Source organism: Diceros bicornis, chromosome 14 (genome assembly GCF_020826845.1).
Source record: "Diceros bicornis minor isolate mBicDic1 chromosome 14, mDicBic1.mat.cur, whole genome shotgun sequence".
In the NCBI taxonomy this organism is placed as follows: domain Eukaryota; kingdom Metazoa; phylum Chordata; class Mammalia; order Perissodactyla; family Rhinocerotidae; genus Diceros; species Diceros bicornis.
The window spans coordinates 41,096,124-41,114,198 of NC_080753.1; the positions used below are offsets into that span (position 1 = coordinate 41,096,124).

Genomic DNA, 18,075 nt, shown 5'->3' on the forward strand with positions numbered 1-18,075 from the left:
TGAAGTGCTGGACCTATGGCTCTGACAATCGACTTTGAAGGATCCAAGTAGGATGTGTCCTCCATAGTCACCTACAGTAGTCTTTAGCCTGGGGTGACCTGGGGAAGGAACCTCAGGGCTGCACATGGTCCCACAGGGACAATGGAGCAGAAAAAGTAGAAGAGGCTAGGGGTAGGGATGTGACAGGGGCTGATCCTCTCCCAGCAGCACAACTTTCTTTATGAATTATATAATATACTTAACTTGGCCCTGCATCAGTTTCCACATTCTGGAAATGAGACTACCTCACAGGGTTGTTGTGAGGATTAAATGAGTGAAACTCACTTAAAGCATTTAGCACAGAACCTAGTATGTTTTTAGTTATCATATAAATGTTACTTATTGTTGTTCAAATCCCAGGTGTCATTCACCTGGGAATCACCATCTCAGCAAGCCATTCACTTGCTGAATCACTTTTGGAAAGTTAATTCACTTTTCTACACCCTGTTTTCTTATTTATACAAAGGAGACAATAAAGTAGTGCCAAACTCAACTGCCATATAGAATAATGAAATTAATATTAGTGAAGTTCTTCACACAGTGTGTGCGTTTAGTAAGTATTTTATTGTTGTGATGTGTTGCTGCTTCCTCAGCACAGGGAAGCAATGATGTTACTTCAGCCTGAGGGTCCCCATACCCATCAGCAGAGCCAAAAGTCACTGGGGTCTCCAGGGAAAGGTCAGAAATTATGTTAGTAACAATAGAACTCTGCACTCAGGTCAGCGCTGGACAAATGGTCAAGGCAGTGGGATCCAATGTTGAAATTCTGAAAACAGGCCACAGAGGCCTGGAGAAGGAGGTGTGCGGGAAGGTGTAGATATGAGATCCATCCATGGCATTGTAGAATGAGACCTCACCAGTCTCATAGTCCAGGAAAACACCCACTCTTCGAGGAGGGTTGGCAATTGTCAGTTTGGTCCGGGGGTCAGTGAGAGCCCAATAGTCATTCTCATAAGACAGCCCCATAAACCAAAATCCACTGTGAGGTGCTAAATTAACCAAACTTTTTCGCTCCACGTCCTCCCTACACACCCCGACATACCACCCTTTCTTGAGCCCCACCTCCACTTCCCAGAAATGTCTCCCTAATGTGAAGCTTTTGCAGCCAAGCACACAGTTATACCAATCAAATCTCTTAGGATTGTCTGGCACATTCCGTGGGGCATCTGCTGGCTTCAGGCTCCTCCTGTCCTCAGAAATAAAGACCATGGGGTTCGCTGTGTCTGGATCCAGAATCACATCCGCTGCACAAAGTTTGGGAGTGGGTCATGGGGTCAGCAAATGTTCCTAGATCTCAAAGCGTCAGCCTACAAGACCTGGGCTTGGCTGAGGATGTCCAAGTCCAGAGTTTGGTGTCCCCAACCTGCACTGACTATGGCCCTCTCAGCAATACCAAAAGGAGGGCCTATGGATCTTGTGTTAAGTGGAGTGGAGTGCTGAGAGTCAGGATCTGCCCAACCCAGCATCTTGAGCTTGCTCCTTCTTTCCTTCTTTTTCCTATTTTCCTCCCCAAAATGACTATGTCTACCTGTGCCATTGCTCACATAGATTTACATTTCAATCCTTGCTCTACCACTCCTAAGCTGAATGACTTTTCCTTTTCTGCAGTCTCTTTTTCCATAGACTCAAGCTAAGTATTATATTTGGTCAATGAGAAGTACTAGCTGAAGGTTGGAAGGAGAAAGAAAAGAGAGGCAGAGCATTTATTTCCCCCACTTCCTCCCTGCCAGCATAAGATGGTGATGCTCTAACAAATGCATGACTCCTCTCCAGCAGCCCTGTCCCTGAGCTACAGCTTCCTCTGGGCTCCAGTAATTGCTCCTTTTATTTATTCCTTCAAGCCTAGGGGAGGTGACAGCTCCCCACTACTGTGAGCCCTGGGGCACTTCACATTCCCGTCTTGGTTTCCCTTTACCCCACTCCTGCCTTTGTAAAGAATTCCTTTTCTAAACATTCTTCAGCCCCCAGTTTGAATATGTCATCTCTTTTCTGTTGGTTTTTTGACTAATACATATTCATTACCTCATTTAGTCTTTATCTCCACCCTCCCATAATAGGGATTATGATTATTATTGAAAAATGAGGAGATTACTGTCCAGAAACATTAAGTAACCTGGGGACACACAGCAGCAGCAGGTGGCATAAGAAGCTTGGGAAAAGCAAAGATCTTTGCACACTGTCTTCTCTCCTTGGTCATTCCTCATCCTCACCCTCCCTGCAGTATTAGTTTACTCTGCCTCTCCTTCCCTCAGCTCTACCCTTTATGCCTCTTCCTTCCCATGAAGATCTGTAGAAGCCCAGGAGAGCAATTCTCCCTGGTTCTCTGGGGTCTCAACAGGAAGGCCCTGGAGATGGGTATACTTTTCAGACCAGGACCTCAAGTCACCCACCCAGAACTCTCCCAGTCATGGAGACTTTTCTTCCCAGAATCTCAAGAGTTGGAAAAGAAAAAGGGAATATGGTCCCTCAGCTTGTTGTCCTAGGGAGCATACAGTGATTCACTCACCAGCCTGGAAGAATGCCATCTTCCATTCTGAAATGCAGAAGACACAGATAAGGAGAAGGCATTATTTCTGTTCTTACCCCCACCCATTGTCCTCACTAAGCCCTTTCTCTCTCCCCTTCTTCAGTCTCTTCCAGTTTTCAGCTTCCTTCATCTACTGCTTTGCCTAATCAGGTTTACAACCTCTCAAAAATGGTGGACTTCCATCCCTACATCATGCTGGGGCTGCAAGCAACATGACTAGGCTTTGCTAGCGTTTGGGCACGTGTGCCACCAGGGTGAGGGGTGGCTGAAAATGCCCAGGTGTTGTATCTGGAAGGTCCTCTCTGAGGCTCCAGAAAAGCAGGGGTGGTATCCCCCACAGAAAATGAGCCTGTGGGCTAGAGCTGATTATTCCTACTGGGATTGCCAATGGGTCACAGGGCAGAGAAAAGATTTAAATGCTTAGTGCACATGTGCCAAGAAACTCAGAAAGCATCCGGGTCACTCACCAGCATAGGCCTGAGACTTCTCTCCACCTACAATGGAAGAAAGATAGAGATGTCGCCTGAACTATGTCAATTCTGAGTCATTTCTTTTCTCTTCTTTTGTACCTATTTAATCTTTCTTTTTCTTTCTTTTTTTTTTTTTTGGTGAAGAACATCAGCCCTGAGCTAACATCCAATGCCAATCTTCCTCTTTTTTTGCTGAGGAAGATTGGCCCTGGGCTAACATCCGTGCTCATCTTCCTATACTTTATATGGGATGCCGCCACAGCATAGCTTGACAGGCAGTGCATCGGTGAGCGCCTGGGACCTGAACCTGCGAACCCCGGGCCGCCCCAGCAGAGCGCTCGCACTGAACCACTACGCCACCAGGCCGGCCCCTAATCTTTCTTTTTTTTTTTTTTAATTTTTTTTTTTACCCCCCAAAGCCCCAGTAGATAGTTGTATGTCATAGCTGCACATCCTTCTAGTTGCTGTACTTGGGATGCAGCCTCAGCATGGCCCGAGAAGCAGTGCGTCGGTGCACGCCCCGGATCCGAACCCGGGCTGCCAGTAGTGGAGCGCGCACACTTAACCGCTAAGCCACCGGGCGGGCCCTAATCTTTCTTTTTGACTACCACCCACACCCTTCCTACCTTCTCCCTCTGCCTGTTCAATTCTCTCCTCCCCTCTCCTCCTTAATATCAAGACTGAGAACATCAACTGCATGCTGATGATTCCACAGGTACCATGTAAGTGCTTTCCCAGCTGAGACCTGGCAGATCTATTTTGTATGTAACTACACTCCCATACCTGGATGTAGGTGTCACTGTGTGTACACGTGTCTGTGTACCTGTACTAGAATCCATCTGTCTCAAGCTGTATTATGTCCTGCCTACTTCTGAAAAGAATTGGACAACTTAATGAGGAAATTTCAGATACTTTTTTTTTTGATGAGGAAGATTAGCCCTGAGCTAACATCTGTGGACAATCTTCTTTTTGCTAAGGAAGACTGGCCCTGGGCCAATCCCTCTCTGTGCCCATTTTCCCCTACTTTATATGTTGGACGCCTGCCACAGCATGGCTTGATAATTGGTGTGTGGGTTCGCACCTGGGATCCGAACCTGTGAACCCCGTGCCAAAGCGTAGCGTGACCTTAACTACTGCATCACCAGGCCGCCACCAGGCCGGCCCCCAGATACTATTTTTTAAAAGCAGCTCTAATAAATCTATGACAACTTCGCCACTGTGGCTACTGGTCTTTTTAAGAGACAGTTTTATCTCTCCATCTTCTCGGACTTTCTCATTCTTTTAATTCTTACATTCTTTGTTTTCTTCTCAGCAGCCTACAGATTGTGTAAAGCAAATAGTGAGATTCCCGGCATAGGGAAGGCACTTCATCTAGAGAGTTCCGCCCCTCTCTCCCTCCTTTCCTTTCAAGTGCACCCTGGGTATTCTCTGCTGCCTTGCTGGGCTGAAGATTCTGTGGGCCCCTCATGGAGAGAGACTGAAGGCCCTTTTCTCCACTAAAAAAACATGATTCCCCTGTGCTTCCCCCCAATCAGCCACCCTTATTTCATTGCCTCCATAAAGGGATCCTGGACCTTTCTCAGCCCTGGGCAGATTTAGGGGTGAGGAAAGGTGCTGGAAAATATCCCAGCAGAAAGTCTTAGATGAGAATTCAGAGAACATGTCAGAGCCACTCACGAGCCATATACTGGATCTTTCTCCATTCTGCAATGGAAGAAAAGTGAAGAGTCATTAAGAAGCTTAAAGCAGGGGTAGGGAGATACATGAGGGCCCCTGGGGGAGTGGGAACTTACTGAGTTCATGCTGGAGCGCCTCTGGAAAATAAGCAGGAAAAAAAATTACTGATACCGGTATGGAGCTGGGAAGATCTCTGGAAACTAAACCTTACAAATGCCCCAGTGCAGGGGTGAGTGCACAGGATGGCGTGGGGGTGAGGTCCTTGTGGGCACCCTCCCCTAAGCCGAGGCCTTTGGTTCCCTCCCTGAATTGATACCTCTTACCCTTCGTTGCAGATCCTTTTCTGCTTGCTCTCTCTCTTTCTTCTTTTGCTGTCGCCACAGGAAGTAACCCATCCCTGCAAGAATCAGCAGCAAGACGGACAGGGTCCCCGCCAAGGCTGTGATCCAGGGCCAGGCCCTCCAGAAGGGGTCTGCAATGGAATGGAGATTTAGCCTCTCACCCCCAGGGTGGGAATCACAGATCTGATCTCATGACATTAAATCCTTCTCCTCCTAAATTCTCAGCAAACTTTGGGTAAGACTTTGGTAAACTCTTACTATAACATAACACTATTACTTGTCTTGAAATGTCTGCTTCTCACATCTGAATATGAGTTACTTGAGCATCAGAATCATATGTTTTTTTCTAATTTAATTTTTCAGTAGGTTACATTTACATGGTTCAAATATCAAAAAAACATAAAAGTCATCCAAGTCTCCCATCCACTCCCCCCGCCCTCCCTCCATTTATTAGCCTCTCATTAGTCAGATTACTATGGTGATTAAGAATATGAACTTTGGAGCTGGAGGGCCTGCATTCAAATTCTGGCTCCTCCCCTTGACTGGCAGTGTGATCTTGGACTAATTACTTCACCACTCTCTTCCTGGTGTCCTAATCTGTAACATGGGATAATAACAGTACCTCACTCATAAGGTTAAATGATTCAATTAATGCTTATAAAGTACCTGACACATAGTGCATGCTATGCAAGTGAGTATTAAATTTTACACATATAAAGATACTCTTATTTTTTCTTGTTTACAAACCAAACACAGCATTCTATACAAACTGCTCTTCATCTGGCTTTTATTCTTCATCTTGGAGATCCTGCTATATTAGTACAGAGAGAATGTATGTGTTTTCTTTCCCAGTTGTGCAATATTCCATTGCATAAAAGTTCCCCATTGATGGATATTTGCGTAGTTCCTAACTTTTTGCTCTTATAATTAATGCTACAAGAAATAACCTTTTACATGGGTCATTTCATACATATGCAAGTATATCTGTCAGAAAAATTCCCAGGAATGGGATTTTGGATCAACATATAAGTAGTTTGGAGAAATACTACTGTAGTGCCCCCAATAGAATTCATTCCAATCTATACCAAAATATACCACATTATACCAAGAAATGTGTAAGAGTGACTGTCTCCCCACATTCCTGCCACCAGAATGTGTTATTTGTCACCTTGGTTTTGTTCGGTTTTATTTTGTTGTCAATCTCACAAGTAAAAAACGTTTTAATACACGTTCCTCTATTGAGTGAGATGGGACATCACCTCATGTGATATTTTCTTTTCTGTGAAATAATAATTCATGTCATTTGCTCATTTTTCTATTGAGTTGTTTTATGTTTTAAAGAGATTAGCTTTTTCTCTAAGATATGAGCTGTGTGTATTTCTTTCCCATTTTGTCATTTGTCTTTGCTTAAGAGTCTGATCTTTACCAGTTTCCCCCAATTCCCATTGCCTGTTACAGTTTTTGGTACACAAGAAATACTCAGTAAATGTTGGTGACATAAACAGCTTTAGGGGGAAAAGAAACATCCCTGGAGTAAGAAGAAGGCTCCGGATCCCTGCTCTGTGCCTTATATTCACTGCAGAGACTCGAACCAGCAACAGAGAATCACATCCTCCTTCTCTCAACAGCCACAGCTCAGCACAGTACACCTGAGGCTTAGCAGGGTCCTGATCTGCAATGGAAATCCTGCCAGTCTTTTCCTGGTTGAAGAGGGGATTTCTGATGATACAGGATGCGCCTTCCCCAGAGCTGCCTTTCAAGATCAGAGATGTTGTGACTGCGTTCAGACCAGCTCTATCTGCATCCAAAGTGCTGCCACAGCTGGCGTGTCCTCTCCCTTGGCATCTCTCCACTGTATTTGTTGCTGCAGATACCAACCAGTGGACATGCACGGAAGATGGATCCCTTAATCCCCATGACCCTTCATTTCAATGTGAAGATCAGAACCCAGAGCTGTGGAAAGATAAATGAGCCTGAATTCTTTGGAGCCTCCTGTATCAGTGAGAGTCTCAACAGGAATTGATGGCACACTCACGTTAGATATTCAAGGAGAGTTTCATTAAGGAGCTGTTTACAAAAGAGTGGTCATGGTGTGGGGAAAACTACATGAGATAGAGAAACATCCCAAAAACAAGAACAGTGGAGCTGTTACTACTGATGGCTAAACCCAAAAGGAGGTGGAGAGGAAACCATTTAAAAGGCCTGAAGAAGAGAGTCATGTAGAGAGGGCTTTCTTGAGAGGAGCTGTGATCTTTGGGAAGGGAATGCAGCCATCTAGAGGTGGTCCTGCAGGGAGACCTCAGAGGGACAAGTACCTAGACATCCTCTCCTCTCTCCCTCCTTTCACTTTCTGCTATGGCTCCCCATTGATCAAACCCAGCCAGAAGCTACAGGGCAAGAGAGTGTCCTGAGAAAGAGTAATGCAACCCTTGATATCTGGACATCAGCCTGGTCTCGATGTTCTCCTGTTGAACATCAGCAATTTCATAGAACACCAACATCAGAAAAGCCCTTTGTCACCATGATGGGTCAAGACAAAAAATAAGACCACTCAAAAAAACATGTTTGAACACAGAGAAAAACATGAACACTGTCCAAATCACAGTCATGGCCAAACATTTCCCTATCCTGGCTATGAGTGACTGCTGCTCCTTTACCAATTACAGCTTTAGCCTCACGTTAGTCTTCCTCCTAGGTAAGACTTATAAAGACATCCAGCCACAGAATCACACCCCCCACCTTCCTGACAGCATACAAACCAGAGCAAAGCCCCACTTCCATAAACCCTCCTCCAACTCCCCTAACACAAGCCCACATTCTATACCGAGTCTTCTTTAACAGCCTCTTACTGAGACACCCTATGGTTCCCAAATGACGTGCATTCTCCCTCCCTGCAACAATTAACAAACACAACTTGGTCAACTCTACGTGTGTTCCTGGAACACTTTGGTGTGAGAACTTTGGCAGCACAGATACCGTCCTACAGGTCAGCCTCCCAGGACCCACAGTAGCATGCACCTGGAGGGGCCACAGAAGGGATCTGGAACACAACTGAACCCAAACAACTGTGTGCCTTCACAGAGGAGATATTTTTTAATCCTTCCTATCCCTGACGTTCCACTTCCCTGCTTAGACCCTGGTGGCCAGCATGAGGGAGATCTTTACTTGATATTATAGGGCACAGGAGGGATTCTTCCTAGAGGAAAACCTGTGTCTTTCCCAAGGGCCTCAGAGAAACAAAGTGGGAAGGCAGTGGAGGCAGTTCCTAGTGACGAGCCAGGATGCTCTGAGGAGGATTTGGAGCATGAACCTGCCTCTCCCTCTAAGTCCCACAGAAGAACCAGCTCAGAACAAAACCTAGAGGCTCACCTACAACCTTCAGCTGCACCATGGCATTTTCAGAGAAGTTGTCATCTTGGAAATAACACAGGTAGTTTCCGCTGTCAGAGGCTCTGATGTTGTAAATTTGGAGAGTAGCTTTCCCTTCAGTGATTCCATCACTTAAAATCGAAGTTCTCCCTTGGTACTCTACCATCTGTACATTTTCTACTTCCTTCCCATTTGCCTACAAGTAGACTACTTGCCCAAGCCTGGATCTCACCCACATCAGCTCCATGGTCTCCGTGCTCATCATTGGGGACAGATGACAGGGCAGATCAGCATTTTCACCAACTAGGGCCAGGATGGGCCCAGGGGGTCCAATCACAGAAAACTGAGCTGGTCAGTAAAAGGAGAAGCTCCATCAGAGGGAGTTGGCGTCGTGAGGTAAAGGGTGGGGGTCTAAGGCAAGGAGAGTGAGGTATGAAAATCCTAGAGAGGAACATGATCCCAGCAGAAGTACAATTTGTCTTAATGGCATGTCACCTTCAGTTTGGGATGGGACTTCCAGGTATGAGAAGTTGTCAGAGGTTCTGACTGGACACTAGTAGGTAATTGTCTGCTTAAGATACATAAGAGCAGAATATTCCCTACCTGAGCAAGGGGTAAGCAGCTGGACAAAGATGAGGCAGACAACGAGGTTGAGCAGAGGGAAGTCTAGGGAACTTGCCATTTTCATCTGTGCTGCTAGAGACACCAGAAAGAGTCAGGCATAAACTATAACCTGGAAGAAGATCGTGAGTTCCACGCCAAACCTCCACCTCCCCAGGTTCATCTCAGGGTGAAACACACATTCACTAGTGTGGTGACTCATGATCCTCTTCTGCCAAAATGTTTGCTTGGGGGAACTCTTTGAGTTCCAACATGGAAAATCACCCAGAAAAATACATAATGTTAAATGTGCAAACATTAACCCTAACCCATCAGGAAATCTTGAGCTCTTCTGTCCAAACATGTTCAGTATCCTTCCACTTTCCCACACTTCCCCTCCTACAGCCAAGTCCAAGCCTCCACATCAAACGTTGATTAATGCAGGATCCTCCTCTCTGGGACCCCTGACTCCACCTGTGTCCCCTCTAGGCCATGCTCAACACAACAGCCAGAACATTCCCAAGTCACATCATGTCATTCCTCTGCTCAGCACCTTCCAGTGGCTCCCATTTCACTCAGAGTAGATGCTCAAGTCCTCACAATGGCCAACTGGCCTTCCAGGACCTGCACCTCTCCCTCCATCTCCCCTGCTCTCCTCGTCTGCTTCAGCCACACTGCCCTTCTTGCTGGTCCTTGAACAGGCCAGGACAGAGGACCTCGGCCCTGACTCTTCCCTCTACCTGGAACCTTCTTCCCCCCGACATTCCCAAGGCTCACTCCATCACCTCCTTCAAGTCTTTCCTCTGAATTCAGTTCTTGCATGAAATCTTCTCTGACCACAGGATTATGGCAAACTCCTCCCATCCCTGAGCCTGCTTTCTTTTCTGCATTGAATTCTCACAATTTAACATATCGTGTGTTTCCTGTCTGTCTCCACCTGCTCAACTGGAAGCTCCACAAAACAAGGTTATTGGTCTGTTTTGTTTCCTAATGTGTAACGAAGCCATGGAACAATTTGTGGTTCACGTGGAACCCTCAGTAAACATTTGTCGAATGAGTGAATGGATGAAGGGTAACATAGTAACCTATCAATACTCACTAGCATTTTAAATTGACTTAGATGATCAGATTAACTGGTTGTCTTCACACAGGAGGGGAGGTGGAAAGTTGTGAAGACAAGGGTCTATCTCCGTAGTGACCCGCTCTTTTGGTCTGACTTAGAGAGAGAGCCTGTCCCGCTGTGCTTCTACTGGGTCTTGCCTATATTATTGTAGGACTTGCCTTTATTAATGTGTTGCCTATATTAAGTTGTCTATATAATTCTTATTTTTCAATGAAGTGGATTCAAAGAGCAAGCATGTCCTGGATATGCTTGTAAGAGTGTTACAACTCAGTGTGCCTCGGCGCACTCTTTTCACAGTTGTTCTTTGGGGGAGAAACATCCCTGGGAAGGAAATTATTCACTTCCTGTCTTCCCTTTCCCCAGGTGTTCACCAACGTTCCTTGACAGATGGCCTCTGGGCTCACCAGCAATCGATAAGCTCCTGGTCTTAGTCTTTCCACAGCTAGAGAACTGCCTTTTTGAGGCAGAGATGTAAGATCTGGCACATGCAAAGAAGGGGCAGATATGTCAAGCTAGGATCACACAGCAGCCTGACAAACTCATGCCTCTACGAACTGCTGAGATTCTCTCGTCTCCAAGGCAGGGCCCCTGCGACTCCCCACTCCCTGCCAGGTGCAGCCAACTCTATCTTAGCTCAGAAAACCACCTCTACCCTCTTTTAGCCATGGTCTGTGGCATCACTGTGAGCCTGTGTGATAAAGGAAGTGTGGGGCTCTTAACAGCTGGCAAGTCTTGATTCTAGCTGGAGTTTTATCTTGGCTTCCATCCTAACCACCCCAGAGTTGGCTGCAGGCCTAGGTGGATTACTCAGACACAGGACTAAGAACTCCCAACCTAGCCCCTGCCTTCATCCTTGGCCCTCCCCCATAATGTATCCTCTCTTTCTCTGAAGATATCAGATGGAATGGGGTGCTGACAAATGACTTGAGTATACGCCCATCAGGGGAGCAATACTGTGGACTTCTCTAAGTCTCAACCCATGGCCATCACCAAGTTCAAATCACACCCGCATCAGACTCGGGTTTTGATCCAGGCAGACTCCTTGGTGGAGGCATGGAGTCATTCAGATGCTAAACTTGCCACTTTTTTTTTTTTTTTGCTGAGGAAGATTAGTCCTGAGCTAACGTCTGTGCCAGTCTGCCTCTATTTTGTATTTCGGTCACCGCCACAGCATGGCTGACAATTGGTGTAGGTCTGTGCACGGGATCCATACCCTCAAACCTGGGCTGCCGAAGCTGAATGTGCCCAACTTAACCAACACGCCACAGAGACTGCCCTGAAACTGCCACTTCTTAATCACAAGACTAGTGAATGGGAGAACTAGGAATAAGATAAGATCTCACCCATCTTTCCATCCATTCATTCAACAAATATTTACTGAGCGCACACTATGTACCAGGCCCACCATGTGTTACGTGTAGGAACAAAAAGGGGGTGGAAACTAGGTAATGGCTCCATGATTCACAAGCTGTGTGACTGCAGTCACGTTACAAAACCTTTTTGAACTCTAGTTTCTCATGAAACAACGTGAAATATGAACCTTAGGATCGGCAGAATTGGTCCAGCATTTCCACTTCCAGATATCTGGTTCAGCAAAGCACCTGCATGGGTCCAGAGAGAAGCATGTATGAGCATGACACTGGAGCATTATTTTTAAAAGTAAAAAGTCATCAACAACCTAACTGGCCACCCGTAGGAGAGTGGTTGGTTAAGTAATGACTCATCTCTATGAAGGAATTCAATGTGTCAGTTAAGACTAGTTTATAGTCACTAACCCAGATAATTGGACATAATAAATGAACAAAAAGCACATTGCAGAACAATCCTAATGATTGTATAAAAAACAAAGCTATAAATTTGTATATACATGTTTAGGTAATTGCCTTTTAAAAGGTCTAAAACGGTACATGCTAAACTGAGAATTGGGAGATTCAGTAAAAGATATTTTTGTCCTTTGTCCTACACTTTGAAAATTATTGAAATGTTTTAAATTTGAAATATTTTCATCTATAAATTAATAATTAATAATTGTTACAAGTAATTATAATGACTGCAAGATATTAGTTGTTCTGGAAATATTAACTCCTCCAAAACGCACCAGCATGAGGCCCCAGTTACAGTACCTGCAAGTCTGGGAACTGCTGGGGGACAAGGGAGCAGAATTCTGTGCAGCTGGCTCTCCTTCAGACCCTTGTCTGAAATCTGGACACACCCTCAGACAGAATATTGCCTTTCAGTCCATCCTCTCCTCTTCAAACTGTTCTCTATGCTGCTAGAGAGAGAACAGTATTATTATTATTATCATAGGTAACAATTTCTCTTCTGTCCTTAGAGTGGGGAAAATGTTTTCACTTACTTTAACGATATTTACTGTTTTTTGTTCCTAATTATAAACAATTTTAAATTGAAAAAATATAAAAGAATAAAATTTAAACAATCTGTAATGGTAACCATATACTTTGCTTCATGAGAATGTAAATGTTTCTGGAAGTGTTTTGGCCATATGTATATACAAAACGCCTTAAAAATGTTTAATCCTTTCACCACGAAATTCTACTTTTAGGAATTACTCTTAAAGAAAAATAATCAGGTATTAACATAAAGATTTATGTTTAAGGTTGTTCATCATTGTAAAATCTACAATAGAAAATGTAGATACAATTTAAATATTCAAAAGGATCCAGTTTTCTTTCAATCATAAATAAATGTCTTTATTAAAAACATGATTCCTAATGACTGTATGAAAATCCCTTTGTGATTGGACAACGTGTTGTTCATCCATCCTCCAACTGTTGCATATGTAGATGTACATTGTATGTGTATATGTATGTTGCATGTGGAGGTTGGTTCAGATTTTTGTATATCACAAATAATTCTGTAACGAACATCTTTACACATAGATCTTTAAGGCACATCTCTCTAAGAATCTCTTAGAATACGTTCCCATAGAAGACCAGGCGAGATTAGAAGAGTCTTTTGCTACATTCTAACCACAGTAAGTTCCTAAGAACATGAAGTAGGCAAGTTTCTTCATTCAGGTTGTCTCCCTCCCACCAAACTTCCCAGTGCAGGTCCTTCCCTTTTGTACTGCCTCCCACCTCCACCTCCCATCCCCTTACCACCCACACAAGCACCAAACCCCTTTCTCTGGGTGAGGACTTCCCTGTACCCACTCTCAGCTTTTTAGCCTCTCTCCTTCCAAGGCCTGTGGCCCTGGCTTTTACCAAATTCTCCCACTTACCCCTTGGCATTGCCATCTGAAAATCACAGCCCATGGAATGAAGGTAATCAATAGTTCTCCACTACAGTTAACTACAGTTAACAGTCTGCTTGGGAAGAAAGAGAAAAGAAGGAAAGGCTGCTCACTGTGAGAAACAGTAACAGAGTTCCTCTTTGGAGGAATTAGTTTTTTGATTGGCTCAGAAGGGTGTTTCTTATCCGTTGCTGGACAGACACAAGTGGGGAAGGTTAGAATGAAAACTGAAACTGTTCTGGTTTGAATGAAGAAAAATTATAGACCTAACTCCCTCACTGTTTGTGTCTCTCTGTGTTTACCTTTTTGAATCATTCATGTGTATGTTTGTGTATAATCAGTATTTCATTATAAAACATCTGTTTTATGTCTTTTATATCCTAATAGATTTATCAGCAGAACTAAGCAGAAAAATTACTAGATTTTAATGTGTGAAGAGAGGAAGACATACATTAATTAAAATGTTACAGTGGCTGTTTGCTGACATCTGTGTGCATGTAGGTGGCCACACAGACAAGGACATCTTTTATAACAGAGCCAAATGGAAGTGTGAACAGAAAGAAAACCAGATCCCCTTCACCTTTTCAGCACCTCTGAAACTCAGGTCTCAGATCCATGACCACATCATATAATTTTCAGGTTTCCAGAGGCAGTGCTGCCAGTGACTGATGGGCGCATCTCACATTTTTCAGAACATTCTTATTTGGAGGGTTGCTGAGCATCTTCCTTCACCCTCTGCGCCTTATTTGTGCTACTTTTGTATTTTCATGTGTATTTGTTTCCACCCTGTCCACGGGATTCTGTATTCTCTGAGGTTCGACTCTGGGTAGGCTGTGAAGGCTGTTTCTATAAGGTATCTTTGGGACAAACTGGTCCTATTCATGGCATAGGGCCTCCCAAGATACTTTATTGTCATCTCAAGATGGTGACTAAATCTCCTAGGGCTTTGATGTGACCCTGGGTGATGGAATTTGATTATATTGCAACAGTTTGAATTTAGGCTCTGTGGTAGACATTGCTGGTTGCTTGTGCAATATCAATTCCCTGCTTCTTCTTAGTAATCAAACCCAATTTTGGGTGGTCCTGTTATGTGCCCATCCCCCTTATAGAAAGAAGAAACCAAGGGACTAAGTTTGCACCAGTGATTTATAGGTAGAAGTTGTTTGGTTGTGTTTCTCAAGAGAGGTCCATACTCTTCCTATTTCCTCCTTCCTTTTTCCTAGAACAAGTTCCTTGGAGCTGGAGTGCAGGGACAATCTTGTGACCATGAGGCAACCTTGAGAATGGAAGCCACATGCTGAGATGGCAGAGAATAAAGACAGAAGGAGGCTGGGGCATGGATGCATCTCTGAGCTGCCAGACCAGCTCTGGACTACTGTCCTCTGAATTTATTTTCCATGAAAGGAGATCAAACCCATGGTTTGTTTAAGCCAGTGATACCTCTGGTCTCTGTCAGCAGTAGCAAAACACAATTCTTCCCTCCCTACCCCTGCTATCAACAGTTTATCATGAAACTTTTCAAACATAGAACAAAGTCAAAACACTTTTTCAGTGAATTCCAAATGTACCTACTGTCTAAATTCTACACTGAATATGTTGCTATACTTGTTTTTTTTTATAATTTATCCTTCTGTTTATCCCCCATCCACACATTTAATTATTTCAATCTTTTTATTTATTTATTTATTTGATGTCTTTTAAAGTAAGGTGCAAATATAAATGCACTTTTCCCTGGATACTTCAGCACACCTATCACATAGAAGAACAAAGTTCTGAAATGCTTGAGGCACCAATCCTGTGTTTGTAACATAAATGTAGGAGTAGCTCTCAGTTATATGTACTAAAATGATCAGTGGAGTATTTTTATCTGGGGATCTCTAGCTCCTAAATGCCTCATCATCCACAAAGACACTGACAGTCTGGCCCCAGGTACCTGGCCTCTCCTAGTAAGAGTGAGGCTACCTCTAGGAGGCTGTGTCAGCAGGAGGCTCCAGGACTGCTTCTGAGGAACAGCTTGAGACAGGGACAAGCACTGCCTCAGGGCCCTTCTGTCCATTCCCTAGCATCTGCTGAGAGAAGTGCTCTCTTCTCCACTGATACCACAAGAAGGGGATCGATGTTCTGGAGGACCTGTAGGGTGTAGGGCCCCACAATCGCGTGAAGAAGAGCAGGCATAAAATCAGTTGTGAAGGAAGCTGTGGAGAGGCATGGGTTTGAGTTCAGAGACAAAATAAAACAAGAACATGGGAATTACATTACAGAAAGGTGAGAAAGTAAAAATTAGCTCAGAATGTAACAATCTTCCTGCCTGTCATCAGGGGATACCAGACATATTTGATGAAGCAAATGACATAGTTAACAGAAATAATATTTTTCCCAAGGTCATGCTGCAGCTGCAAAGGGGCAAAACGACCCCCTTCTCTGAGTACTTCCTGCTTTCTTACTCACTGAGAAACTTCCTTTGAAAAATTCGCAGTTTACTTTCATTCTTTTGCACATTGCTGTCCAGTTTTCCCAAGAGCATTTTTTGAAGAAACTTTCCTTTCTTCATTGCATGTTCTTGGCTTCTTTGTTGAAGATTAGTTGTTTATTATCTTCCAACACACAAAAAATTAACTCAAAATGGGTTAAAGACTTGAATGTAAGACCTGAAACTGTAAAACTCCTAGACGAAAACATTGGCAGTATTCTCTTTGACATCAGTCTTAGCAGTATCTTTTCAAATATCATGTCTACTCAGACAAGGGAAACAGAAGAAAAAATAAACAAGCGGGACTACATCGGACCAAAAATCTTCTTCATGGCAAACGAAACCACCAACAAAACAAAAAGGCATCCCACCACTGGGAGAAAATATTTACAAATCATTTATCTGACAAGAAGTTAATTTCCAAAATATATAAAGAACTCATACAACTCAATGACAAAAAAACAAACAACCTGCACAAAAAGTTGACAGAGGATATGAATAGAGATTTTTCCAAAAAAGATATACAGATGGCCATTAGGCACATAAATTTGTGTTCAACATCACATAATAATCAGGAAAATAAAAATCAAAACTACAATGAAATATCACCTCACACCCATCAGAATGACTATATTTAATAAGGCAAGAAAGGGTTGGAGAGGAGGTGAAGAAAAGGGAACCCTCATACGCAGTTGGTGGAAAGCAAACTGGTGCAGCCACCATGGAAAAAAGTAGGGAAATTTTTCAAAAATTAAAGAAGAAATGCCATATGATCCAGCTATTCTTCCACTTAGTATTTATCTAAAGAACACAAAATCAATAATTCAAAAAGATTTATGCAACCCCTATGTTCATCACAGCATTATTCACAATAGATGAAACACGGAAGCAAACCAAATGCCCATCAATGCATGAATGGATAAAGAAGATGTGGTATATATGTATAATGGAATACTATTCACCAATAAAAAAGACAAAATCATGTCACTTGTGATAATCTGGATGGACCTTGAGGATATTATGCTAAGCAAAATAAGTCAGAGAGAGAAAGACAAACATCGTATGATTTCACTCACAGTGGAAGTTAAACAAATACATAGATAAGGAACAGATTAGTGGTTACCAGAGGGGAAGGAATCGGGGGAGGGTGAAAGGGGTAAAGGTGCATAGATCTATGGTGACAGATAAAAACTAGACTATTGGTGGCTAACATAACGCAATCTACATGGAAATTGAAGTATAATAATGTAGCCTTGAAATTTACACAATGTTATAAGCCACTATGACCTCAATAAAATAATTTAAAAATAAAAATTCACAGTCTATCAAAAGCTTTGTTGCTGGAAATTATATCAGTAAGAATGAACCATTCCATTCCTGTCTGGAGGCTATAAGTTACTTTGACCCAGAAAAGCAGCCTTGATTTCCAACCTAGATGCTGAACTTCAGATAAGAGGATTCTGGGCACAACATTTGTATCCCTTAACTTTATAGTTTCCAAGGAAATAGGGCCCCAAATCTACTCCTCATTCATGCCTTACATGAAGCCCTGGGAGAGAAATGCATGTGAAAAAGGGCAAAAAATAATTAATTAATTCAACAAATTTTTGTTGAGAACCTACCATCTAGTTGGTATCAGGCAATGAACTTAAAATTGGTGAGGAGAGGGGGCATAACGGAGGAGTTAAACCACAGACTCTGAGACCAGGTTGCCTGGGTGAGCTTTACTAGTTGTGTGACCTTGGGCCAGTTACTTATTCTCTCTGTGTCTTAGTTTCCCTATCTATAAAATAAAGATAATAGCATCTGCCTTTTTGAGTTGCTGTTGTGAGGACGAAATGAGATTGATTCCGGCTCAATATGAGGTTGACATAGGGGAAGACATATTGTAGAGGTGAAACCATATTGTGACTTGGAATGACCTCTGATTAACTCTAGACTTTACGGCCCCTCCCAGCTGCTATAAGTTTATAACTTTGTTCTTTTGAGCTCCTTAGGAATGTGATGTGATGACCCCCAGGCAGAGACTCTATGCTGAAAGCCATCATCAATGACAACAGAAAGATCAAGGCGTTGCTCGTCTCTGATGTATATCCTGTAAAACAAAAGACTGCCAGGAACTAAGACCAGATGGACGCACCCACCCTGAGACCAGATGCCTTCACCTGGTAATCAGATGGATGCTCGCACCCTGGGAGCAGATGCC

The 18,075-nt window shown here is 43.5% G+C and overlaps 1 pseudogene; it reads right to left on the bottom strand.

Moving 5' to 3' along the window:
* Positions 1 to 528: 528 nt before the first annotated feature.
* On the bottom strand, positions 529 to 9,111 carry LOC131413354 (butyrophilin subfamily 3 member A3-like; annotated as a pseudogene).
* Positions 9,112 to 18,075: the final 8,964 nt, after the last annotated feature.